General features: G+C 35.4%; 1 protein-coding gene across 2 annotated transcripts in view; it reads left to right on the top strand.

Moving 5' to 3' along the window:
* LOC123546439 (G-protein coupled receptor dmsr-1-like) overlaps positions 1-25,969 on the top strand; it is a 279,955-nt gene that overhangs the window by 130,395 nt on the left and 123,591 nt on the right. For both annotated transcript variants that reach the window (XM_045332696.2, XM_045332695.2), the window contains exon 2: positions 1,469-1,522. The gene's annotated coding sequence lies outside the window, so the exon portion shown is untranslated. The remainder of the gene's footprint in view (positions 1-1,468; positions 1,523-25,969) is intronic.

The following is a 25,969-nucleotide window of genomic DNA, read 5'->3' as shown; positions in this document are numbered from 1 at the left end:
ATGATAACCTTGATGAAATCTAGGCCGAGTTCGAAAATGGGTCATCTCGGGTCAAAAACTAGGTCACTAGGTCAAATCAAAGAAAAACCTTGTGTATGCGATAGAGGTGGTATTTTTCAATTAATCTTCATGAATATTGGTCAGAATGATAACCTTGATGAAATCTAAGCCGAGTTCGAAAATGGGTCATCTCGGGTCCAAAACTAGGTCACTAGGTCAAATCAAAGAAAAACCTTGTGTATGCAATAGAGGCTGTATTTTTCAATTCTTCTTCATGAATATTGGTCAGAATGATAACCTTGATGAAATCTAGGCCGAGTTCGAAAATGGGTCATCTCGGGTCAAAAACTAGGTCACTAGGTCAAATCAAAGAAAAACCTTGTGTATGCGATAGAGGCTGTATTTTTCAATTGATCTTCATGAATTTTGGTCAGAATGATTGCCTTGATGAAATCTAGGCCGAGTTCGAAAATGGGTCATCTCGGGTCAAAAACTAGGTCACTAGTTCAAATCAAAGAAAAACCTTGTGTATGCGATAGAGGCGGTATTTTTCAATTGATCTTCATGAATTTTGGTCAGAATGATTGCCTTGATGAAATTTAGGCCGAGTTCGAAAATGGGTCATCTGGGGTCAAAAACTAGGTCACTAGGTCGTATCACGTAAAACCTTGTGTATGCGATAGAGGCTGTATTTTTCAATTGATCTTCATGAATTTTGGTCAGAATGATTGCCTTGATGAAATTTAGACCAAGTTCGAAAATGGGTCATCTGGGTTCAAAAACTAGGTCACTAGGTCAAATCAAAGAAAAACCTTGTGTATGCAATAGAGGCTGTATTTTTCAACTGATCTTCATGAAATTTAGCCAGAATGATTACCTTGATAAAATCTAGGCTGATTTCGAAAATGGGTCATCTGGGGTCAAAAACTAGGTCACTAGGTCAAATCGAAGAAAAACATTGTGTATGCAATAGAGGATGTATTTTTCAATTGATCTTCATGAAATTTGGTCAGAGTGATTGCCTTGATGAAAACTAGGTCGGTTTTGAATATGGATTATCTGAGGTCAAAAGCTAGGTCACTAGGTCAAATTAAAGAAAAATCTTGTGTATGCGATAGAGACTGTTTTTTTCAGTTGATATTTATGAAATTTGGTCAGGTTGATTGCCTTAATGAAATCTAGGTTGAATTTGAATATGGGTCATCTAGGGTCAAAAACTAGGTCATATCTAAGAAAATGCTTGTTTTATCGCAAGAGACCAATTTTTTTGTCCAATCTTAATGAAAATTGGTCAGAATATTTGTTTCCATGAAATCACTAGGTCAAACATGTTTTACACTGTTATGGAGTGTTTCTTAGGTGAGCGACCTAGGGCCATCTTGGCCCTCTTGTTTAAAAAGGGTCTTGTTTAGTATCACTACCGGGATAAATAGCAAGTAATATCAATAAGCTTTTCTTTTAATTTCAGATAACGGTTTATGAACCAAGTTCATCTGCTTAGATACAAACTATGGACAGTAAGGTAAGTTTTTCTGCAATGTGAAAGTTTGTTTCCTTCCTGTGTTTTCCTGTCAGTTACACGAATCGGAATACTTCACATAACGGATACAGATTGTTAATAATATTTCAACGGTCTGCCCTGCAAAACGTTGTGTTCGACCTTATCAATCAACAGTCGCACAAACTGACAAACTAAAACATTGTGTTTATGTACTTAATACTATGTGTGCATTGTGGTATAGTGTGTAATGTTTAGGTGGATAGGCCCATCCATCTAACGGTTTGTTAGAATGGCCTTTCTCCGCCTCTCTACCCACCCAAAACAGTTTGTGCACTTTTACCAAGAATTGTCAAGTATAAGAGGAATATTATTTAGTTTGTGAAGTTTTGAACATAGTTTCTTGTAGGTCTTTTTACTTGAGTCAGTTCTGCATTCCTCTTGCCCTATCAGCATCCCAACCCAAGGTATTTTTACTTTTTGTCACTAGTAATATCATCATCTACGTATAAATTTCCAGTTTTGATTTCTTGACATTGAAAATATTTTTCAAAGTTAACCTAGTGTTGAATTGTCAACAAATAACTTAAGACTACAGTGACAGTAAGCTGAAGTTCGTGTGTCATATGCATGTATAGTTACACAGTTTGTTATAACCCCCCCCCCCCCCCCCCCCCCAACACACACACACATGCGCAGCGTCAGTCAGTTTTATGTTCGTTTGATAATTCATATATGGCTAACAGAAAGACTGTAGTATGTTCCCCTGTTATTATAGTGTGTACTAAATAAAGTACATGTATGTGTGTACTTGTGTATTTATATGTTTTACGTTATAATTTATCTGACAAATCAGTAGTACTTCCTTTTGCATAATAGCCATGTTATACATATAAACATATATCTATTACAGTTGTTATGTCTTCCTGGTATGTTTAACAAATACTTGACGACCTTTCAATTATAGTTTTCACATACACAAAGCTTAGGATAGAAATACACCTTCCAGGACTTCACGTTGTGTTTTCACCCTTACGTAATGAAGGCAATAATGCTACAATAAATGTAATTCCTTTGACTTTAGTTTTACTGTAATTTGTTAAATTTGGCATTTAGCCGGAATATAATGTTGGAGCAAGATGTCAGTGCTCTAAACCTTCTTTCTGACAATACTGTAATTAGATGATTTTCGTCTGTCGAACATTAAATACAAAACTGCAATGTAACATACTGTGTCTAAACTAAATTAAATGTAGATTTGCTCGTCTGCTATTAAAATTGAAGGGTAAATCCAGTGCGTCCATAAACGGTACCTACATCGTAGAGACTCTTCTATTCTTATAAAAGTGAACAAACATGGATATTCCTCAATGATTATAGATGTAATGGGTCAAAATTTATCTTCTTACATGGCTGGCAAAAATGGCGGATTTCCAACTTGATGAGAAAATTGCAATATGTCTACAGACATAATGACATTTTACGATTCGGACGGACAATTTTATTGTGGGCATAATTCTGTGAGTCTGATTTGCATTGACAATATATTATTACTAATTGACTGAATGTTATGTTGTTGAAGAGACAGTCGAGTTTATTACTGGGTACTGACCATTGGCAGAATAATTACGATTACATGTCGATACGTAGGAAGGATTGTTTGAGTTAACAAGCAGGTAAAGGATTCAGGTTTGAACTGCTTCTTTAGTAAATAGCAAAATAAGCGTAATGTTTTGACACGTGTTTTTTGACGTGCTTATTACTTTGGGAATTGAATATCTCTTTGTCAGGGAATCGCATTTCTATTACATGGATGGTCGCGAAAACAGTGTCGAAAGCGTATCAACAAATTTAACAAGGCTCAACGATTGATATACATGTGTATCTCAAAACAGTTACTTACTATGAGCCCAAAAGAAAGGTCGAAAAGAGCTGTGTTCGAGAACTCTCGCAGCTTGTGTCGTTACTGCTGAGTAAAAACAGATGATGTTTTAAAGCAGTGTTACATACCGCTAATTGGATCTCGTAGGAGATGTGTAACGTACGTTGTGTTATATCATTTTATTACCACGTCTTTCAATCAGATTTATCTATCCAAAAAAACAAAGACAACTATCAAACAGGGAATGCCACGTACCAAAAACGCAGCCTCCCCAAAACGAAACCCACAGCACGCAGACGCGCACACCACAAACACACAGACACACACATACACATACACGCGCACACACACACAAAGCAACACACGAGGACAAAACGAACAAACAAAGGAACACAGTGGGGCACCGCCTTGTAACAGTAATGTGGAACAAAGAAGCAGAATATATGAGGACGGTTATCTGTTTGTAACATTGGCGTAAAGGGTTTACAAACTGACCTTAATGCAGAGCAACCCGCTATTCAGTTATATTCCACTTAACATTATAATAAATCACTCAAACGATAGCTGTATTACTTGCTGATAGAAATATCAAATCAAACAGAACACTTTACTTGCGATAGTTTTATTATACGTCAACATAGATATAGCTACCATGTTTAGATTGTGCGTATTTATAAAGACTTCAAAGGAAAATGAATCAATGATGCATCTCTTAAAAAGGGACTAATCAATACCTATCCCATCGTGTGGACCATTTACAAAAGGCCCATCTTCATAAAACAATCAGATAAGTTCAAACAATCAGCAGAATACTCTCTCAAATAATTTGATAAGATTTGTCACAAACACGAATGCTTTGGGCCATATTCATAGTCGCCACTCAAACTCACACTTGACTCAAACTTGGGTAAGTATCACTCAAGTAGGTCTCGAGTAGACCTTGCGGGAGTGTGAGTGGAAGTCGAATGTCATATTCATATATCCCACTCAATCTTAACTTTCGGAAGGGTAACTTAAGTATTGGTTTCATTGTACACAATATATTTATAAGATTATAACGGTATATATGACAATAACATCAAAGGTATCGAAAAGTGTTAATCGTTATTTTTGCAGATCTATTTGCCAAGTCGGAAGTTGTCGTTTTATTGCCTGTCTGAATGTTTGTCCGTCCGTCTATTTGTTTTATATAACGTATTAATATTAGTATTATTAGTCATGTTAGTAGAATAAAATTTATACATAAAAATACATGAGTTTTTTTCCCGCTGTATTGAGATTTTATTACAACTGAATAATACTCGTGCCTTTAAGTGTTGGTGTTTCCGAAAGCCAGTCCACGTAAATTCCAATCATTACATATATATCATTTGCGAAATAAATGTTTTCGAATGAGATTTGGTGAATATTGTTTTTTTAATGACACATTAAGTCGGAGGGAAATATTTATATTTTTCAGTATGAATTTTCAGATATCTAGGCTTGTAAATATTTGTTACTAGGACGTGTGTTTTTTTTTTTTTGGATTGACTGATGAATTTGCCACCAGCATGGATCCAAACCAGCCTGCGCATCGGCGCAGTCAGGTCATGATCCATACGGTTCGCTAATAGTTTCTCTATTCTCAGCATAGATCCTGACCAGACAGCAAACGTACTATGTTGGTTTTCTCATGGCGCGGCTTATATCTTTTATAAAATAAATGTTTCCGTAATGATGGGTTCTTCATGACATTTAATTGTTATATTTTTTCAGTATGAATTATTGAAGAAGAAAAAATAACCGATATCTAGGGTTGTGAAATGTAAATGTTAGTTACTAAGACGTGTGTTTCTGAGAGTGACTGATGAGCCCCGTCAGATTAGGTTTAGTAGATGTATATTTGATTTCCTGTATCTATCTAACCGTTTTTATTAATTCAACAGTCTTTTAATTTGTTGGGTATTTTTACGTTTTCGTCGTCCTCAACAACATGTATTTAAAAAAAGAACTAAATATATTTTTTCCAAAATACCTTGCACAACTATGAACTTTCGCTTTTAAATGGCACTGTTATCTTACCTTCAAATTAATTGAATATTGTAAATTTATCATCTAAACTTACATTATGAGACCTTGAGAAACACTCAAGGGTCCCCAGGACCTCCCTTAACATTCACTCACTCTTGGGAGTTGACTCGACTGTCACTCACCTTTATGAATACAAATGGAATCTTTCCTGAGTGAAGACGTGACCGTTAGGCAATTTATTTGAGTGTACTCAATGAGTGGTGTTGGAGTTTTGTCTAGGAATATAGCCCTTTAACTGATGTTAAATCGTTGTCCGTGCTCCGTATTATTTAAAGGGGCTTAAAAGTACAATAGGATAAAAAATGCTAGACACTAATCCCAGCAGGGCGAGTGGTTATTTAATCCATCTATTAGCCGTAGAGAAAGCAGTGATATTTTATTAATTTAAATGCGTATGGAACATGTACTTTTGACCTATTTCACTGAATGGTTCCGTCTCTGATCGCACACGTTTCATTGATGTCGGCTGGATGTTATTTTTGAATCAATGTCAGAGAAAAAAAACAAGGACACAGTTTCAATTCGTTTAACCCGAAAATATGCAGATCTTTTAAAATAATCTAAAGTTATCTAGCAGTAACGGTTGATCTATCAGAAACGGACGATTTCAAACTTGTTTCTGCCTTTGTTTGTTTTATTTCATTTCATTTTTTTCTTCTGAATGTCTGGCGATCTCTTTACTGAAGCAGTGGAAGGATAGCAAATTTCTTTGACGAAATAGTTTTAGAAATGTAGAGACATTTATTCAACAGAAGGTTATAATTTTGCACATTTAATTTAAATTTCCAATACAAATCTATAGAATTTTTAAAATCATCATGCTTAGGCATAACATGAGACAATCCCTGTTAATATATTTTCATTACTTGCGTACATTTTGTAGAAAAGCGTGACATTTGAGTTTATGTGAAAACACATAAATATTTCAAAGATATTTGGCATTGTTTGGGATTTAATGTACTGAAAATTTGGACTGCAGTATCGAACAAGAAGTATAATAAAGTCATTCTTTCGTGCTGTGCTTGCTTTCTCGCAGTTCAATAAAATCACTGTTACAGTAACTGTTTCGTATGACACTCCAATGCCAGTCTCCCGCGCGGTTTTTACAATGCATTACTTCTTGACAAAGTTATAACGCTTTACAAAAGAGTTAGAAAATGTCTGTGCAATGTTGAATTAATACTGCATTTCTGACCCTTTTCGGTAGATATGCCAAAAAATAGACAACATTTTGTTATTTTGAGTCATAATAGATACTTGCATTTATTACTATTAGTTTAATCAAGTGTGGAAAAATCCGCAAGTACATTTCAGAATGAGCTCCCCACGACCGTCAGCTACACTATACATAAATAAATAAGTCAGTTTAGTATGTGTATACATAATTATATAAATATAATATCATGCTGACTAAATAGATTAAGTTAAATTTCTTAATACATAATATAAGAACGAACCAATGATTTCAAAAGACAATTTTACAGGAAGAATATTACCAAGATTTTGCAATATGAACAAAGGCACATTATTATACTGATACGCATGGAACAAAAAATACATAAAAGTGTTCTATAAATCTACTAATATCGATTATTTTATTCATAAAACATTATTTCAATTTATGTCTTTCACATTACTGCCTATGTTACATACTTAGGATGATTTATTACATTACTATGTTACAGGACCATGTGTTAGAAATATGTAATCCTCTTTAAATAAATGCATTATTGTCATTACAGCAAAGAAAAATACCGTATGTAGATTCTTGAGACTGATAATTAACATGGTTACGATTTATTTATTTACGTAACGCGTTGTCTGTAACGTTACGTGTGTTACCAAAGACGATACCGGCTAGCTGGGCGTCCAAATGTGATTAATGGACATTAACAAATGATATTTAGAGTTCGCTCTGATACTATCTATATAAATATTACTATTATGAAATGAATAAAGCATGTCTATTCTGATCACGTCTTAGACGTACGTTAAAACTGGAACCCAATATTGTAAGGTTATACAAGGCAATTGCCATCAAGTATGTAAAGACAACTTTTAAACTTTTCCATGTTTGTTTTTATTGAAAATGGTCACTTAAAATTTGATCTTCTATTGCCATATTCCAAGGAGGTAGAGAGTACTGAGCACCGGTTATTACAAACGACCGACTACGTGCAAACTTTAGAAAAAAGAAAGCGTATTTTCCAAATAAATAATCATTGTGTTAGAGTAAGAAATTGGATCGTTATAGTCTCACTAGAGCCTATTGCTTCTGTTTACTTCAGTTAAATGACATGTTCTGTAATTACATGTGAACGATTTGATGCATTTAGCTAGGTGTCATGATCAGCATGTTTGTGCAAGTACTTTATATCTAGCTAACTTTTACTTTCCACAAAATCGTTTTTCTCAGAAGGCCAGCAAGAAGCAACATACACTGCAATGTTAATTATCTTTACAATAAATCTAAAAATTAATGCAATTTATTTCTGATTACTACTTAAAGCACATATGCTAAGGATATTAAAACAGTATTGGATAATGCAATTTCGTAGAACTGAGCTTAATTTTCGTGTTTATTGACCTTTATCCGTGTATCGAGATACCGTTATTACTGACTTCCGTCATTAATTCCGTTTTACCAGGAACAATAGCACTTAATCTTGAAGATCCAATTTACAAATTTACGACGTAATTTCTTGCAATCGTATAATTACAGACCGTAAATGGCTTTTTGGGATTATGGTAGTAAAGAGTACGGCTAAAAAGAATTTTAGTTTTCACGTCATTTGTATTATTTTCCAAATTATCGCCGAACTTAAAAGCATTTTAAGTACGACAAAAACGCATAACGTTATAACTACCGAGTCTGATGCGCTTTCTATTCCTTCATTTGTTTGGTGGATAATATAAAGATACCGGCATTTAAGGAGTCTACAACTTAGGAGTGTTTCATATCCTGATATAATAGCGTTATTTTTAACTCACTTCCAAACAGAATTGTAGCCAGTGTTTACAGGCCGTGCAAATACATTTCAGAAGCGTTACCGTTTCCATACTGCATAATGAACTACCCTGTCACGCGTTGTAATGTATTCTTGCATAAAACTACTTTTCACTGGATGAACGGAGAAAAATCGTGTATAAATAAGACAATTCACGTGCTGTTAATGCATGCTTTTTAATTTTTGAAATGCTTTGCCAGGGACGTATGTGTATTTTTGCGCACTCCGTCTTGTTTCATCGATAATATACGGTGTTCCGTTTGGACAATCGTGACATTTTATTTAATACTAAACCGTGATGCATGATGGTACGATGACGAAAACACGATGGCGCGATGGCACGATGATGAAACAACGATGGTACGATGGTGAAAACGCCATGGCACGATGATGAAATCGCGATGGTACGATGGTGAAATGTCGATGTAATATCGCGTTTTCATCACCGTACCATCGCGTTTTCATGATGAAACAGTCATGGTAATATTATATGAAAACAATACATTTAGACTTGGTGTCATGTTTTAATGCAAGAATAGCGACAATACACGTTTGTTTGTGTATTAACAGAAGCGCTTGGGGTATGTTTGTGACCGAGACCGAACAAACATTCCCGCGGGTTCCTGCAGACGTAATACACAAAACACATGTATTATCCCTATATAAGCATTTGATTTGATCCAACTTGTCTGTTATTTATATAAAAAAAGATAACAGCAACATATAAAGACATACTTTTATTTTCAATTTTATTATTGTAGTTTTGTTACAATAATCTTTGTTCAGTTTGGAACGCAGTTTGCGGTATTAAGGTGTGGACACATTCCATATCATTTTACAATCATACGCCATTAAATCAACCAACAATAATTACCAATACATAAAAAGCGGTTTATCCATGTAATTATTCTTCAACAAGATTTTCTAAGACATCATGCATATGACAGCAAAATGAGCTGAGCTGCACATTGGATAAAATATCAATCTCGATAACTTAGCTTGCGTTTTTAATTTAAGAACGAAAGTGTTTCAAAGAAATTTTTATGCAACCTCGCCCCCACCGCCCCATTTGGAGGGACATACGGTAATTGCAGTGTCCATCTGTCCGTCCGTAAGTTAGATCGTATGTCCCGAATTTGCGTCGGGCCCATTATTTTGTTATCCTTCAGGGGATTTTTAATTTGAACCAAATTTTCTCCATAATGAGACAATGTGTCACTCGCAAGACTCAGACCCCTGGCTTAAAGGTCAAGGTCAATGTCACATTTTGAGGTCAACATGTCTTTTTACCTGTCCGGTCGGTAACTCGATCATCCCTCAAGAGATTTCAATATTGCTTGGCATAAATTATCCCACATTATCAGATGGCGTGCCTTGTGCAACATACAGTACTCTAGCTTTAAGGTCAAGGTTACACTTGGACGTCAAAAGTCAGTAAAGTTGAAGGATTTTAATATTACTTGGCACAAATGCATCCCATAATGAGACAATTGGCCACGCACAGCTCTCAGACCCCTAGCTGAAAGATCAAGGGCGCACTCTGAGGTCAAAAGGGCTTTTCCTTGTCCGGTCCATAACGAATATGACCAACCATTTACTCAGATATCACATGTTAATTACCACTACCATTCAAATGAAGCAGTATTAAGGCATGCATATTTTCAAAAGTAGTTTCCTGTTTATCTCTTTCTTTGAGATATGTAGCATATGATGTGACAGACGATGCTTTTAATACGTCTTTCTTTCAGGGTAGGAGAATCACCGCCTTATTGATTCATTCTGATAGTAAACATTACATGTTACCACATAATATGTATAATGTATGTGCCTGTTTTTTGTGTATCTTGGGCATAGTCATGGAATACTGACAGAGGTTACTATGTCATCGCAAAACAAACAAGACCAATTTTCGAAGGACATAATTATATTGCTGGAAAGTTTAAATAGATACATTTTTGTAACAAGCAAACGCTTTACCGATATAGCAGAAAGAAAGGTTAGGATTAAGTGATACACCAGAAATGACAGATGTACAAATAAAAGGTATTAACAGAAATAAGCAATTTAGTTCTCCATGTGCCGTTAGGAAAACATCATTCAGGCAAACCGATTTGAGATAATTGAATAAAAATTGGCCAAGAAATGGCGCCAGTGGTCTGAGAAAATATTAAAAGAACTTTGCTTTGGTATTCTCGTAGGAACTGTTCAATACATCAGACATATCGAATATGTATTTAACAGGCTTTCCCACTGCATTATTATTACTGTACTATATGGACTACTGGAATGACGACATGCATATAATTTTCAGACCCGAATCTGCAATCGCATATAAGGATTCTAAAAAGTCCCTGTCTTCACTGTATGCTGATCTCCGAGCTGAAATGTCTTGGTCTTAGACCGGCATTCATCAGTGTTCATCTCTGTGATCAACATTGATTGTAGACTCGGCACTGTAATCGCAGATGTCAGGGTCGTAGATCGACATTTGAAATCGTTCAGCTTTTATATCAACATTCTATGTTAAAATCCAGAACTCAATGTTTCATTAAGTAGAACTGAAAATGAAATGATTAAGAATTTTCTAAGAAGGATCAGGTTTAGAAATACTGACTGTCCATTAGCCTTAGTGTAAGCAAGAGTCAAACTACATATATCTGAGTGTGGGTGTTTCTGTTTTTCCTGATATTTGGCTTTCATAGTTGTTTATTTATAATTACTCCTTCGTTGATTCTGGAATTCCGGAATTCTGGGCACAATGTGAAAGTACAACTTCATTACTGTTTGTATAAATTTCCTCCAAATAACTGGAAACACTGATTGTGTCGATAGATCAGTCTAGCCTAAAATAAATAAAGACCTAAAGTTGCCTATATATAACGGCTTATATGTCGATGTTTGTCTCTCTGTTTTTCTTTTATGTGAATTCCAAACGCGTTCGTTACTGATATATTGGATAATTATACAGTACTTTTTATCCTGCTGACGTAGACTGATAAGTAACCGAATGAATACTTTTATACATTTTTTTTCAATTTCAAATGTATAATCGGGTTTGCGAAAATGTATTTTAGGTACCGACATTTAAATAGGTTTTGTATATTACGATCAGACGCTGGAGAGCTGATGACATGTTAAAAGTAGTTAAGCGTAAAAAAAAATATTTTCTTTTTATCAAAATTTAGCTGTCCATGATAAGAAAACAGAACACTATCTAAATTATATTTATGTACATTAGAGGAACTATTATGAATTAAGGTCATTTGTGGTTATTACAGTCTCGGTTTATTAACGTTAAATTGCATCAATGAATATATTTTATAACTTAGTCTATCGACAATAAGGGTACTAGGATTTAACTGTCGTGTTTTGATACTTTGCTAACCTATGAATGTACAAGTCTAGCAACTTCGCGTACAGATTGATTAAAATAAAAGACTTATGTAATAATTATTTTGTGTTAAGGTATAAATGTCAGGAACATAATAGCTTTCACTGCAATTATACTTTACGATAATGACAAACTTATTCTTTATACGCAATAACACACTATTTTTATTGTTTATTTCACATAAAATTAATAACACAATTACGAGGCTAAGTGATGCTCTTGTAAAAACTAGTTACAGGAGACTTTGATACTATACCTGTGTTCAGATAATTAATGTTAACAACACACTTACAATTTAATCACTTAGTTATTGATACTGTATTGTCATAGCTAGCATCTGTGGGGGAAACATCTAGTAAAACTGTATAATATCTGTCTATTGAACTCTTTTAGATATACATTTTTCTGGTTACTGAATAAGGTATTAAAATATGTATATTTTGTATTGCATTGATACAACACATATGTAGTATAATACATATTATCATTCTTGAGCACTATGGAATATTATATTCGTTCGTATTGTCTCTCGTTTGTAATTATAAAGTATATTGTTTAGTTGCAAACATTAATAAATGAGTAATATATAAGTTCACTGTATTATTGTGACATGCATGAATCAGAAATACAGAATTCATATAGTGCAACATATAAAACATCTAGATATATAACATTGCTTAGATCGATCAAGTATTTCAAGAGATTTGTTTCCTAAATGGGTGATTTAATTCTACAACAAATCTTTTTACATGCACATGTACCTATAATGTCAGTTATGAAAAATGAAATAATAATCTGTCAGTCGTACATGTAGTTTTGATCGCCGAAACAGTTTCCCGAAAGCCTGATATTCCAGTCTACATCTACAACCAGCTGTATTTATTTTTTCTTGCATACCGTATTTTACAAAATTATTAAATAAATAAAGCAAATTCTAAAGTAGCGTATTCAAATAAAGCTTTCATAAATAGAAATGACGCATGGTGTTTCAGTGACACACAACAACAAAGTTTCGGTTTACCAAGGTATTTGCTTTTATCGCTTTAACACAAACACTATATAGTGAGTGGATGAACTTTGGGTACAAGATGGGTTTTGCCAGTACGCACAAAAGCACCGGAAACGCCAGTCTACTGCATGAATGACTGATTCTGAGATTTACAGAACAGCGTTTGCGTGATAACCCGGCGTTTAGTGGACAAAAGAGAAGCCAAAAGACATAAACAACATTTGCTATGTAACAGACATAATTTTTGCTTTATTAAGTGCGATGAAACATAGCTTCTCCACTATCAGGGAAGCGTCTTTGAGGTGCCATTTTGTTAACATTTTGGTACTAGCTTCGAGCTTATAGAACGCTTGATACTTCTTAAATGTTGATTGGACCATTTTTCCGCTACGTTTATGCATTAGTATATTAGCTATGATGAGAATAAAAGTAATCGTGTAGTAACAACTGTCGATTGAAACTAACTTGAATCTTTAAAATGATATTTTAGTTAAAGAACAATGAGGTTTTGCAGGAAAATAAACAAGTGAAATTTTGTATGCGTGTTTAAAGCAGTACTCGCAAAAAAGATTGTTGAACTTTACTGATATTCAGTAAATATCAAGTGTCTTTTAATTATTCAAGCTCCACAGAATCCACAACTATGCCTGTTTACACTTAATTGTAAACTTGCGAGTTCTTGGCACTGTATATCGGTGTTGAGGCTTGTGGTATGACCTGGTGTGTTGATACTGAAAATTTATTACATGGCACAAATTCTTCCTTAAAAGTTGAGGTGAGGAGGGTGGGCATTGCAGTACACAGGAACTACAAATCAGCAAAACCTTACTTATTTGAAAATAAGATACGTTAAAGCAGCTGGTACATCGCGCAATAAATATTCTGGGAAATACAATGTAGAAAGGTATTCAAACAAATTACAACAGGCAGTTTTAACTCTCGAGGGTGTATAGAATTTTTTATTTTGCTTGACAATGAATGTAGTAAATATGTTTTGTGAATTTGATGCAGTCTTTAACTGTTCTCATTGCAGTCTTGGTTTTGTTAGATATATAGCTGTAAGAATGCATTTACCGTAGTATTTACTGAACTATTTAACTTATTTTACCACATTTTGAAATGCGGTAAAATCATTATTTAAGTAATTTAAAAAGTCATATTCTTTACTGTAACAATATAAGATATACTTGAAAATAAAAAAAAAATGTTGAATGTATGTCTTTATCATTTGATCTTGTCAGATGTACGAAAATACATTGTAATTGAGCAATATTGACAATTGTTTATTTCAAGAGCAATTGATTCCTTCTTCATAATTTCGCTTTCAAAAGATCGGCATGTATCCCCATACTTCTTTACGTACATTTTTATTTTCTTCTAGCAAAAGTATGGTATTAATATACATCCGGCTGATTTGAAATTTCTTAACTGATTCGTGCTTAAAGCTTATGGTTAAGCCATGCAACGAATCAATAACTCTTTACGGCACCTTAAGAATAGAATTTATATGAACACTTGAAAATACAGCAAAAAAAAAATGTATGAAAACTTTTTATCCGATTTTACAGATATTAGAAATAATCATTTTAACTGCTGCGTTACGCAAAACCCTACTGAGTAAAATAACCTAAACTAAAAAAACGAAGAAATATTCCCTTTTTGAAGAAAATAGAATGTAAAACAAGCACAATATCTGAAGTATGAGAATACAAATTCTAATATTTACAATCACCCCATTCATTCTATTAAAAGTTTGGAAGTTCATTTTGTATGAACCGCAAAAGGGAAGGGACAAATGTTACAATAACCACTGTCTCTGTTTTGACGACGTATACGTGTAGTCAGAGAGAACGTTCCTTAGATGACTTCATAGTTGTTCTGTCTAGTGCACAGAATGACGGGAAGCGTACTATAATGTTAAATACAACAACATCTGCGCAATTTTAAGAAAAATCATGTTTATAAATGGAAATAAAATACATTGTAAATATCAGATATGAATTTATTTTTTCATCAGAAATGAACGACAGAATAGGATCAGCAAATTAAACATGAATACCTAGCGCGAGTCATGGATTTACCGATCCTATTCTGTCGTTCATTTCGCATGACTTCCTAAAAACATTTATAATAAGAGGAATATTACGCCTAAATAAAACGAATTACGTTTTACATTCTGCCCGTGACTTTTATATCTCACGTTTATAACATGTGTCGGCAAGTCGCATTAGACATAATAACTATATAAACATCTTATGGTAGCATTGATATTGGATATATTATAACATGCTCGCCTTTCTCTTACTTTAATTAATCTGAGCTACATTTAAGTAAACAAACTCCTCTGTTTTTCTCTTTAAAAAGCCCAACCAGAATAAAGCACACACTTTAATTATATTACTCATACTATAAACCCTGTATTTAATGTAATTAATTTATTTCTTATTATCGTTTTATTGCCTTTTATTCTGGTTCGTATACTGATTTGGATAATAACCGGAAAATTATAAGCAGAATTAGCTTGGCCACTTGTGTGGCGCTGAGCGTTATGCTCGTGTTTATCTTAATGTCCGATTAACTTGTATCTGTTCATCAAGATACCGTTATTATCGAGCTTCTGGCAAAAACAGTCAGTCAGGTACTATTGCAGAAAATCCCGAAGATCCAGTTCACTGGTTATATAATTTTTTAATATTTTGTTATGATAGACCATAAATGTTCTCCTTTTTTCGCGGAACATTGGGCCAATGGTTTATAGTACTGAATACTAGTTTGAGTTTCTTTCAAGCATTGTCAGCAAATACTTTTAAACAACATTCTTAGGACAGTTCATCCTTTGTTTCGGTAATACCGACTATCAATTAGTAGACAGTGTTTGATATCTTGATAAAACTGACGTATATCTTAAACGTTGGTTGGTAAAGTTGATATTCAGGAAGCAAGATGTTAATTGCAGTTTATGTAAGTGTCTTCGTTAACAAAGAGGTATAAACCATAGCCTTTTTACAATGTAAACACTACACTCTAAAAGACGCATTAGTAAACATGATTATGCTGTACAAATAAATATAATTATAATACGGTCTTATTTTGATACCGGTAGTACAAATAACGCAGCTAAGTTACATTTGATGATTATTTTCTAGATGTAAATCAATGTCCTTATATAACTTATTGCATTGGAAGATGACCAAAGTACATCATTAAAATGTGAGGTAGAGCTAAACTAATACTCGTCAAATAAATGAAGTAGAATATTTGAGAGGTTTGTTTTGCCTACGAGTCTGATCATTAATGGGTTTTTGTTTGCGATTTTGACAGGTCCTGTTATTAAGACATCAACTTGTGAGACATATCTTCTTAAAGACGGAAGGATAATGTCCTACTAATTCTAGTAATAAACAAAGAATGTGACCGCTTTTTAGCTCACCAGAGCACAAAGTGCTCAGGGTGAGCTATTGTGATCGCTCACCGTCCGGCGTCCGTCCGTCCGTCCGTCCGTCGTCCGTCCGTCCGTCCACACTTTCCTTTAAACAACATCTCCTCCTAAACCAACAGGCCAATTTTGATGAAACTTCACAGGGATGTTCTTTGGATGGTCTTCTCTAAAAATTGTTCAAAGAATTGAATTCCATGCAGAACTCTGGTTGCCATGGCAACCGAAAGGAAAAACTTTAAAAATCTTCTTCTCAAAAACCAGAAGCCCTAGAGCTTAGATATTTGGTGTGAAGCATTGCCTAGTGGACCTCTACCAAGTTTGTTCAAATCATGACCCCGGGGTCAAAATTGACCCCGCCCCAGGGGTCACTTGATTTTACATAGAAAAATCTTTAAAAATCTTCTTCTCGAAAACCAGAAGCCCTAGACCTTAGATATTTGACATGTAGCATTGCCTAATGGACCTCTACTAAAGTTGTTCAAATCATGACCCCGGGGTCAAAATTGACCCCGCCCCAGGGTCACTTGATTTTACATAGGAAAATCTTCAAAAAATTTCAAAAATAAAGCAGAAGGCCTAGGTCTTAGATATTTCACGTGTAGCATTGCCTAGTGGACCTCTACAAAATTTATTCAAATCAGACCCCCGGGGTCAAAATTGACCCGTCCCAGGGGTCACTTGATTTTACATAGGAAAACCTTAAAAAATCTTCTTCTCAAAAAGCAGAAGCCCTAGAGCTTAGATATTTGACATGTAGCATTGCCTAGTGGACCTATACTAAAGTTGTTCAAATCATGACCCCCAGGGTCAAAATTGACCCCGCCCTAGGGGTCGCTTGATTTTACATATGAAAATCTTCAAAAATTTTCTTAAAATAAACCAGAAGGCCTAGAGCTTAGATATTTCACCTGTAGCATTGCATAGTGGACCTCTACAACATTTGTTCAAATCATGACCCCAGGGTCAAAATTGACCCTGCCCCAGGGGTCACTTGATTTTACATAGGAAAATCTTCAAAAAATTTCTAAAAATAAACCAGAAGGCCTAGGTCTTAGATATTTGACCTGTAGTATTGCCTAGTAGACCTCTACAAAATTTCTTCAAATCATGACCCCGGGGTCAAATTGGCCCCGCCCCATGGGGTTACTTGATTGTACATAGAAAAATCTTCAATATTTTCTAAAAATAAACCAGAAGGCCTAGAGCTTAGATATTCGACATGTAGCATTGCTTAGTGGACCTCTACAAAATTTGTTCAAATCTTGACCCCCTCAGGGTCAAATTGACCCAGCCCCAGGGGTTATTGTACATAGGGAAATCTTCATAAATTTGCTTAAAATAAACCAGAAGGCCTAGATCTTAGATATTCGATATGTAACATTGCCTAGTCGACTTCTACAAACTTTGTTCAAATCATGACCCCCGGGGTAAAATTGGCCCCGCCCCAGTGGTTACTTGATTGTACATCGGAAAATTTTCCAAAAAATTTCTAAAAATCATCAGTTTGACATTTGAAACATATTACTCTGGTGAGCGATCCAGGGTCATCATGACCCTCTTGTTATAGTTTACTTTTGTCATTTAAAAACGAAATACGAGGACATTATTTTCCAGTTGAAAATTATGATAGGAAAGATTCGATAAGACAGCGTAATGTTCGTTTAAGTAGCACAGGACATCAAAGACAAACCGAAAGTCTACGTAACATCTGATCTGCACTGAAAAGTAAATGTTTGATAAATTTAATACTAGGGTGATCATTTTACTAGAGTCGTTGGTGAAAAAGAAATAGCTTCAACTGAAAATTATTTAAGACAGCGCCTTTGAATCATCAGACAACAGTTTATTACAGTAAAGAGTCAGACCAAGATACAATAGCATTTTTGCAGTAAAATCCAATCAATATGTTCCAAATATCATTTACATAATTAAACCATAAACATATGTGATGTTACAGTAACGAAACAATGAAGGTATTTGAGGCCAGCCGATTTGGATATTTGGTATCATATATTTCAAGAATTATTAAATAAGTGATAAGTCCATAATACAAGTAGGTGCGAAATTCGACATTGGTTGAGAATTTTTATATAAGAACATCGAGTGAATCCGACTTTTGATATCGATACTAGTTCAGTTGATAAATATCTTTCGAAAGTCAACGATATTTTGCCTGCAATAATTTCATATTACTACCCGGAAAGTGTTTATCTTTGTATATGGAGTGACATCTTGTTTTCTATGTCTGTAGGTTTAAAGTTACAATTATATAAATCTGTTAGCACTGCGAATATGTTATATGTCCTTGTTACATTTGAACTTTGTTTTATGGTCATTATGACATAATAAGTTGAAATTTATGATAGGATCACACTACATCTTGAAACACGTCATTGTTATCGAGCTAAATGAACGTCGTAAAAAAAGGAAAAACAAAAGTTTGTAAAAGAACTATTTGTCATATCAATACATCTGGTGAAAGCAGATTAATGCTTGATTCAACAAAAGGGGAACACCGGAACCACGTTGAGACGTGGTGTAAATGTGAAGACGCAAAAACATATTTGTACCATGGTTAAATCAATGAGTAATCCATCAGATAACTTCATGAACTAAGCAGAATCTTGTTTTACATCTTTACAGTCTATCAAATATGTCACACTTAATACATATTCCCTCTGCCTGAAGCTGTAGCATGTCTTGTTATATTATCTGGTCTTTTGGTATCTTGTTGCGTGTAGTAAGAGGTGTTGCTTGCAAATTTAATCACGTCTTGATTATGAACAGACACTGTCAAACCAAGTCAACAAAAATTTTTGTCGAGCCCGCCTGCGGTGAGCTCGACTTAGTCGACACTTTTGGCGGGTCGGTGTATGTGCGTGCGTCCGGCCGTGCATCCGTGCGATCGTCCGATTTCGTGCGGACCATAACTTTGACATGCATTGACCAATCTTGTTTGTATTTGGCATGAATGTTTACCTCAATGAGAAGGCGTGTCATGCGCTAACCCCATGTTCCTATCTCAAAGGTCAATGTCACAATTGGAGGTCAAAGGTCAAATTGAAGTCTGTCCGGATCATAACTTTGGCATGCATGGACCAAATTTGTTTATATTTGGCATGAATGTTAACCTCAAAGAGAAGGAGTGTCTTGTGCAAACCCCATGTTCCTATCTCAAAGGTCAAGCTGGAGGTCAAAGGTCAAATAGAAGCTTGTCCGGAGCATTTCTTCTTCATGCATGGTGAGATTTTGATATAACTTTGCATGAATGTTCACCTTTATAAGACGGAGTATCATTCCCTAGGTTTAAGGTCAAGGTCACATTTAGAGGCCAAAGGTCAGATACAAGAATGACATTGTCTGGAGCATGTCTTCTTCATGCATAAGGGGATTTTGATGTAACTTGGTATATGTTCAACACCATGAGGCAACCTTGTTTTTAGAATTACTTCCTTTGTTGTTACTATAAATAGCTTATATTGTAACCTTTTTATTACTGGCTGTCTGGGAAAATTGAGACCATTTTTCTGTGGTACAACATGCATGTTACATCCAATTTGTAGGTGTATTTTGACCTATCTCTATCTGGTAAGGAGTTTTATGTGGACTAATATTATATAGATTTTGTTTTTAGACAGTGGCGGGCTCGACATTCTGCCCATGGGCATGCAGAATGTACTTCTAGTATTGCATTTAGTGCGACCGATGGATCTTCTTACATTATTGTTTTAGTTTTTAATTGAATTGCTTAATCTTCATATTACACAAATTGTGAGAGAAAAATTATTTTTGTTTGGCAAAAATCGTTATGAGTATATATCTAGCTGCCAATTACTTATGAGCTCACATGAGCACGAAGTGCTCAAGAGTGCGCTTTTATGGTCAGTGATTGTCTGGCGTCCGTCGTCGTCCGTTGTCCGTCAACACCTCCCAGCCTAAACCACTAATCCAATTTGGATAAAACTTTCACAGAAATGTTCCTTGCATAATCTTCGGGGGCCTCCGTGGCCGAGTGGTTAGAGTCGTTGACTTCAAACTATTTGCCCCTCATCGATGTGGGTTCGAAACCTCATTTGGGGCGTAGAATTCTTCACGTGAGGAAGCCATCCAGCTGGCTTACGGAAGGTCGGTGGTTCTACCCAGGTGCCCGCTCGTGATGAAAGTATGCACGAAGGGGCACCTGGGGTCTTCCTCCACCATTAAAGCTGGAAAGTCGCCATATGACCTAAAATTGTGTCGGTGCGACGTTAAACCCAACAAAATAAAATAAATAAATTGCATAATCTTCATTAACAATTAGTAAAATAATGAATTCCATACAGAACTCTGGTTGCCATGGCAACCGAAAGGAAAAACTTTAAAAATCTTCTTGTCCAAAACCACAGTAGCTAGGGCTTTGATATTTGGTATATGGCATCATCTAATGGTCCTTTACCAATTTTGTTCAAATTATCCACCTAGGGTCAAATATGGCCCCGCCCTGGGAGGTCACATGGTTTACATAGACTTATATAGGGAAAAAATTTGAAAATCTTCTTGTCCAAAACCACTGGGCCTAGGGCTTTGATAATTGGTATGTAACATAATCTAGTAGTTCTCTTCCACGATTTTTTAAATTATCCCCCCTAGATTCAAATATGGCCCCGCCCCGGGGGTCACATGGTTTATATTGACTTATATAGGAAAAAACTTTGAAACTCTTCTTGTAAAAACCACGGGGCATAGGGCTTTGATATTTGATATGTGACATCATCTAGTGGCCCTCTACCAAGATTGTTCGAATTATGCCTCTGGGGTGAAAAGTTTTACATAGGCTTGTACAGGAAAAAAACTTTAAAAATCTTCTTGTCTTAAACTACAAGACACAGGCCTTTGATATTTGGTATGTAGCATTGCCTGGTGGTCCTCTACCAAGATTATTCAAATTATTACCCTGGGGTGAAAAGAGGCCCCGCCCCGGGGATCCCAGTTTTATATAGACTTATGTAGGAAAAAAACTTTAAAAATCTTCTTGTGTAAAACCACAAGACCTAGGCCTTTGATATTTGATTTGTAGCATTGCCTTATAGTCCTCTATCGAAATTATTCAAATTAAAATCCTGGGATAAAAAAAGACCCCACCCCAGGGGTCCCAAGTTTTACATAGACTTATATAGGATTTTTAATAAAAAAAAAATCTTCTTGTCTGAGAGTTCAAGGCCTAGGCCTTTGATACTTGTTATTTAGCATTGCCTAGTGGTTCTCTACCAAGAATGTTCAAATTATGCCCCTGGGGTGAAAAGAGACTCTGCCCCGGGGTCACTTGTTAAGTGTGTTATGTAGGAAAAAATGCTTTAAAAATTTTCTGATCATATATCCTAGACTGTTTTATTATAATCACCTGATGACCCCAAGAAGTTAGGGGTCACTTGACTTTGACCTTGACCTACTGACTTACTTTTTTGTTTTTTAAGATAGAGCCTTGAAATTTGGATGACAAATACAGTTTTGCACACCGATCTTAAAACTGCTTTTTAGTGACCATGAATGTGACCTACTGACTTACTATTTCTTTATATTTTAGCATCAGTTTGACATTTGAAACATGTATCTCATATTACTCAGGTGAGCGATCCAGGGTCATCATGACCCTCTTGTTAATAAAATGAGATTGACGACGTAAGTATTATATAATACTACTGTAACATTTTCTATTGGAACGTAGTGCTGCTAAAATCCACAAAATGCCAGTCATGCATCAAATTAAAACTGACGTTTACTTGGCATGAAATTAATCTTACGAAGAAAAAAGTTTCGGTCAGTAGCCACACATTTCATTTTTCTAAATGTTTCTGTCTAAACGCATATGTAAGTACTAAGACCGAAAGATGTACGCAACTTATTTTCAAAAGAATAATACAAAATCAGTGACAAATCGCATCAGACGTAATCAGAAGGAACCACATGTATTAATGTACTCAGAATAATTAAGCAAATAGTTTAACCATCACAAAACCATAGAAAAGACCCAACAGCAACAGCCAAAGCACGCAGCCGTCCTGAACAAAAAACCTACTGAAGTGTATATATTTACGTGCAAACGACACACACATATCCGAAAATACAAAGAGTAAAAGAATAAAAAGACAAAAGAAGAAACAGTTACATAAAGAAAAACCAAAGGTCATGGCAAAAGAACGGTTGACGGACACTGAAACCATTAATCCAAACCTTGGTCCAAATTAAGTACGGCGTAAATAAAATATATCACCGCCAAGTAAATCAATTACATACTTATTGGTAACTCTTGTAAAAAGATATGATTTTTAAAATAACATGCTAGTATTTCAAATGAATCGCGTGTAGAAAATCTACTGAATGTCTTTGCAAGGAAAACACCTGTAAGTCTTTTACAGATTAGGTATAAAAAAGCTGTTCAGTCCGTTTGTGGGGAGTAGGTTAAATTTTGCAGAAAGGAGTCTTAAGTTAATACCTAGTTCATACTTTGTCGAAGAAGAGAGCTAAAAAGTCCAATGTAAACGACAAAGACACCACACCAAATACGCTGTATGTCTCATAAAAGTATGTTCAGAACCTACATATATATAACTTAATCATTTCAAAACTTTACATCACCAAAATGTCTTACGTCATTTGTAAGTAACATTCCTTTGGCATGCTGAGTGTTTTGAAGCCATATGCTATTTAGTTTTAGATGAAATTAAAATTACACGTAACAATATGAATACTGATTCTAAACACAGAATGACAGTCAAAGTAAGAAAACAGACGGCAAGCGTTCCCAAAGGAAGTTTTATTTAAAATATATTAGGATATTGTGAATATATTATTGCATTTATGCTTTTAACATCGTGAAGTTTCGTCCTTTATTTACTGTTTGTGATGGTGTAATCTCATTTTTAAGACATTATAGTCATACAAATACATGATTATTATGCCCCCCTTCGAAGAAGGAGGGGTATATTGTTTTGCAGATGTCGGTCGGTAGGTCGGTCGGTCGGTCGGTCTGTCGGTCGGTCGGAATATAGACCAATCCGTTTCCGGATGATAACTCAAGAACGCTTGGGCCTAGGATCATGAAAGTTGATAGGGAGGTTGGTCATCACCAGCAGATGACCCCTATTGATTTTGAGGTCTGTATGTCAAAGGTCAAGGTCGCAGTGACCCTGAATAGTAAAACGGTTTCCGGATGATAACTCAAGAATACTTGGGCCTAGGATCATGAAAGTTGATAGGGAGGTTGGTAATGACCAGCAAATGACCCCTATTGATTTTGACGTCAGTATGTTAAAGGTCAAGGTCACAGTGACCCTAACAGTAAAACGGTTTCCGGATGATAACTCAAGAACGCTTAGGCCTATGGTCATGAAAGTTGATAGGGAGATTGATCATGACTAGCAGATGACCCCTATTGATTTTGAGGTCAGTATGTCAAAGGTCAAGGTCACAGTGACCAGGAACAGTAAAATGGTTTCCAGGCAATAACTCTAGAACACTTGGGCCTAATGTCAGAAAAATTGACAGTTAGGTTGGCCATGACCAGCAGATGACCCCTATTGATTTTGAGGTCATTAGGTCAAAGGTCAAGGTCACATTGGCCAGGAACAGTTAAAACGGTTTCTGATCTTCTTATCCAAAACCATAGGGTCTAGGGCTATGATATTTGGTATGTAGCAAAATCTAGTGGTCCTCTACCAAGATTGTTCAGATTATTTCCCTGGGGTCAAATATGGCTCCGCCCTGGGGGTCACATGGTTAACATAGACTTATACAGGGAAAAACTTTGAAAATCTTCATGTCCAAACCACAAAGACTATGGCTTTGATATTTTGTAATGTAGCATCATTTAATGGTTCTCTACCAAGTTTGTTCAAATTATCCCTCTAGGGTCAAATATGGCCCCGCCCCAGGGGCTAAACTCAACTTCATATAGGCTTATATAGGGAAAATCTTAGAACCTTCATGTCCATAACTTACATCATTCAAATTTGGACCACATGTATAGTTATTAGTGGCAAGATGAACCTTGACATGAGTTGGCCTTGATCTTGACCTAGTGACCTACTTCCACATTTCTGTAGCTACAGCCTTAAAATTTGGACCACATGCATAGGTTTGTTTACCGAAAAAAACTTTGACCTTGTTATTGACCTACTTTCACATTTTTGAAGGTACAGGCTTCAAATTTGGACCACATGCATAGTTTTTTGTTCCAAATTAAAATTTGACCTTGATTTTGACTTAGTGACCTACTTTCACATTTCTCAAGCTACAGCCTTCAAATTTGAACCACAAGCATAGTTTTTTGTACTGAAATGGACTTTGATCTTGAGATTGACCTAGTGACCTACTTTCACATTTCTGAAGGTACAGGCTTCAAATTTGGACCACGTGCATAGTTTTGTGTTCCGAAATAAAATTTGACCTTGGTTTTTACCTAGTGACCTGCTTTCACATTTCTCAAGCTACAGCCTTCAGATTTGAACCACATGCATAGTTTTGTTAACCGAAATGAACTTTGAACTTGAGATTGACATAGTGACCTACTTTCACATTTCTGAAGCTACATGCTTCAAATTTGGACCACATGCATATTTTTGTGTTCTGAATTGAAATTTGACATTGATTTTTACCTATTACCTGCTTTCACACTTCTCAAGCTACAGCCTTCAGATTTGAAGCACATGCATAGTTCTGTCTACCGAAATGAACTTTGACCTTGAAATTGATCTGTTGAGCTGCTTTCACATTTCTCAAGCCACAGCTTTCAAATTTGAACCACAAGCATAGTTTTGTGTACTGAAATGGACTTTGATCTTGAGATTGACCTAGTGACCTACTTTCACATTTCTGAAGATACAGGCTTCAAATTTGGACCACGGGCATAGTTTTGTGTTCCGAAATAAAATTTGACCTTGGTTTTGACCTAGTGACCTACTTTCACATTTCTCAAGCTACAGCCTTCAAATTTGAACCACATGCATAGTTTTGTTAACCGAAATGAACTTTGAACTTGAGATTGACATAGTGACCTACTTTCACATTTCTGAAGCTACAGGCTTCAAATTTGGACCACATGCATATTTTTGTGTTCAGAATTGAAGTTTGACATTGATTTTTACCTATTACCTACTTTCACACTTCTCAAGCTACAGCCTTCAGATTTGAAGCACATGCATAGTTCTGTCTACCGAAATGAACGTTGATCTTGAAATTGATCTATTGAGCTGCTTTCACATTTCTCAAGCCACAGCTTTCAAATTTAGACCACATACACATTGTTTTGTACCGAAATGAAATTTGACATTGATTTTGACCTTGAGCTAGTCTTGAAATTTGGAACATTCAAAAATGGCTCAGTGGATGGCACCAAGATCACTCTGTTATCTCTCGTTAGGTTAATAGGTTAAAGGTCAAGGTCAGATTAAACCGGAATGGTAGAACTTTTGTTTACAGTGAGCATATAGTTTCTGTTCCTTGTGCAATTACTGAATGCATCAAGGGGGGCATTTCGTGTTCGACGAGCTCTTGTTACTGAATAATTTAGAATTAGCACTATCGCTGATGACTTTAAAAATGTCAAATTAACACACGTGCTTTAAGTAAATGAACTATTTAGGATTAGGACTATCTTAGGTGACTGAAAATGTCAAAGATATTGATGAACAGGCA

Source organism: Mercenaria mercenaria, chromosome 9 (genome assembly GCF_021730395.1).
Source record: "Mercenaria mercenaria strain notata chromosome 9, MADL_Memer_1, whole genome shotgun sequence".
NCBI classification, from domain to species: Eukaryota; Metazoa; Mollusca; class Bivalvia; order Venerida; family Veneridae; genus Mercenaria; species Mercenaria mercenaria.
The sequence above is the reverse complement of the archived record's forward strand: the minus strand, read 5'-3'. Positions and strand labels throughout refer to the sequence as shown.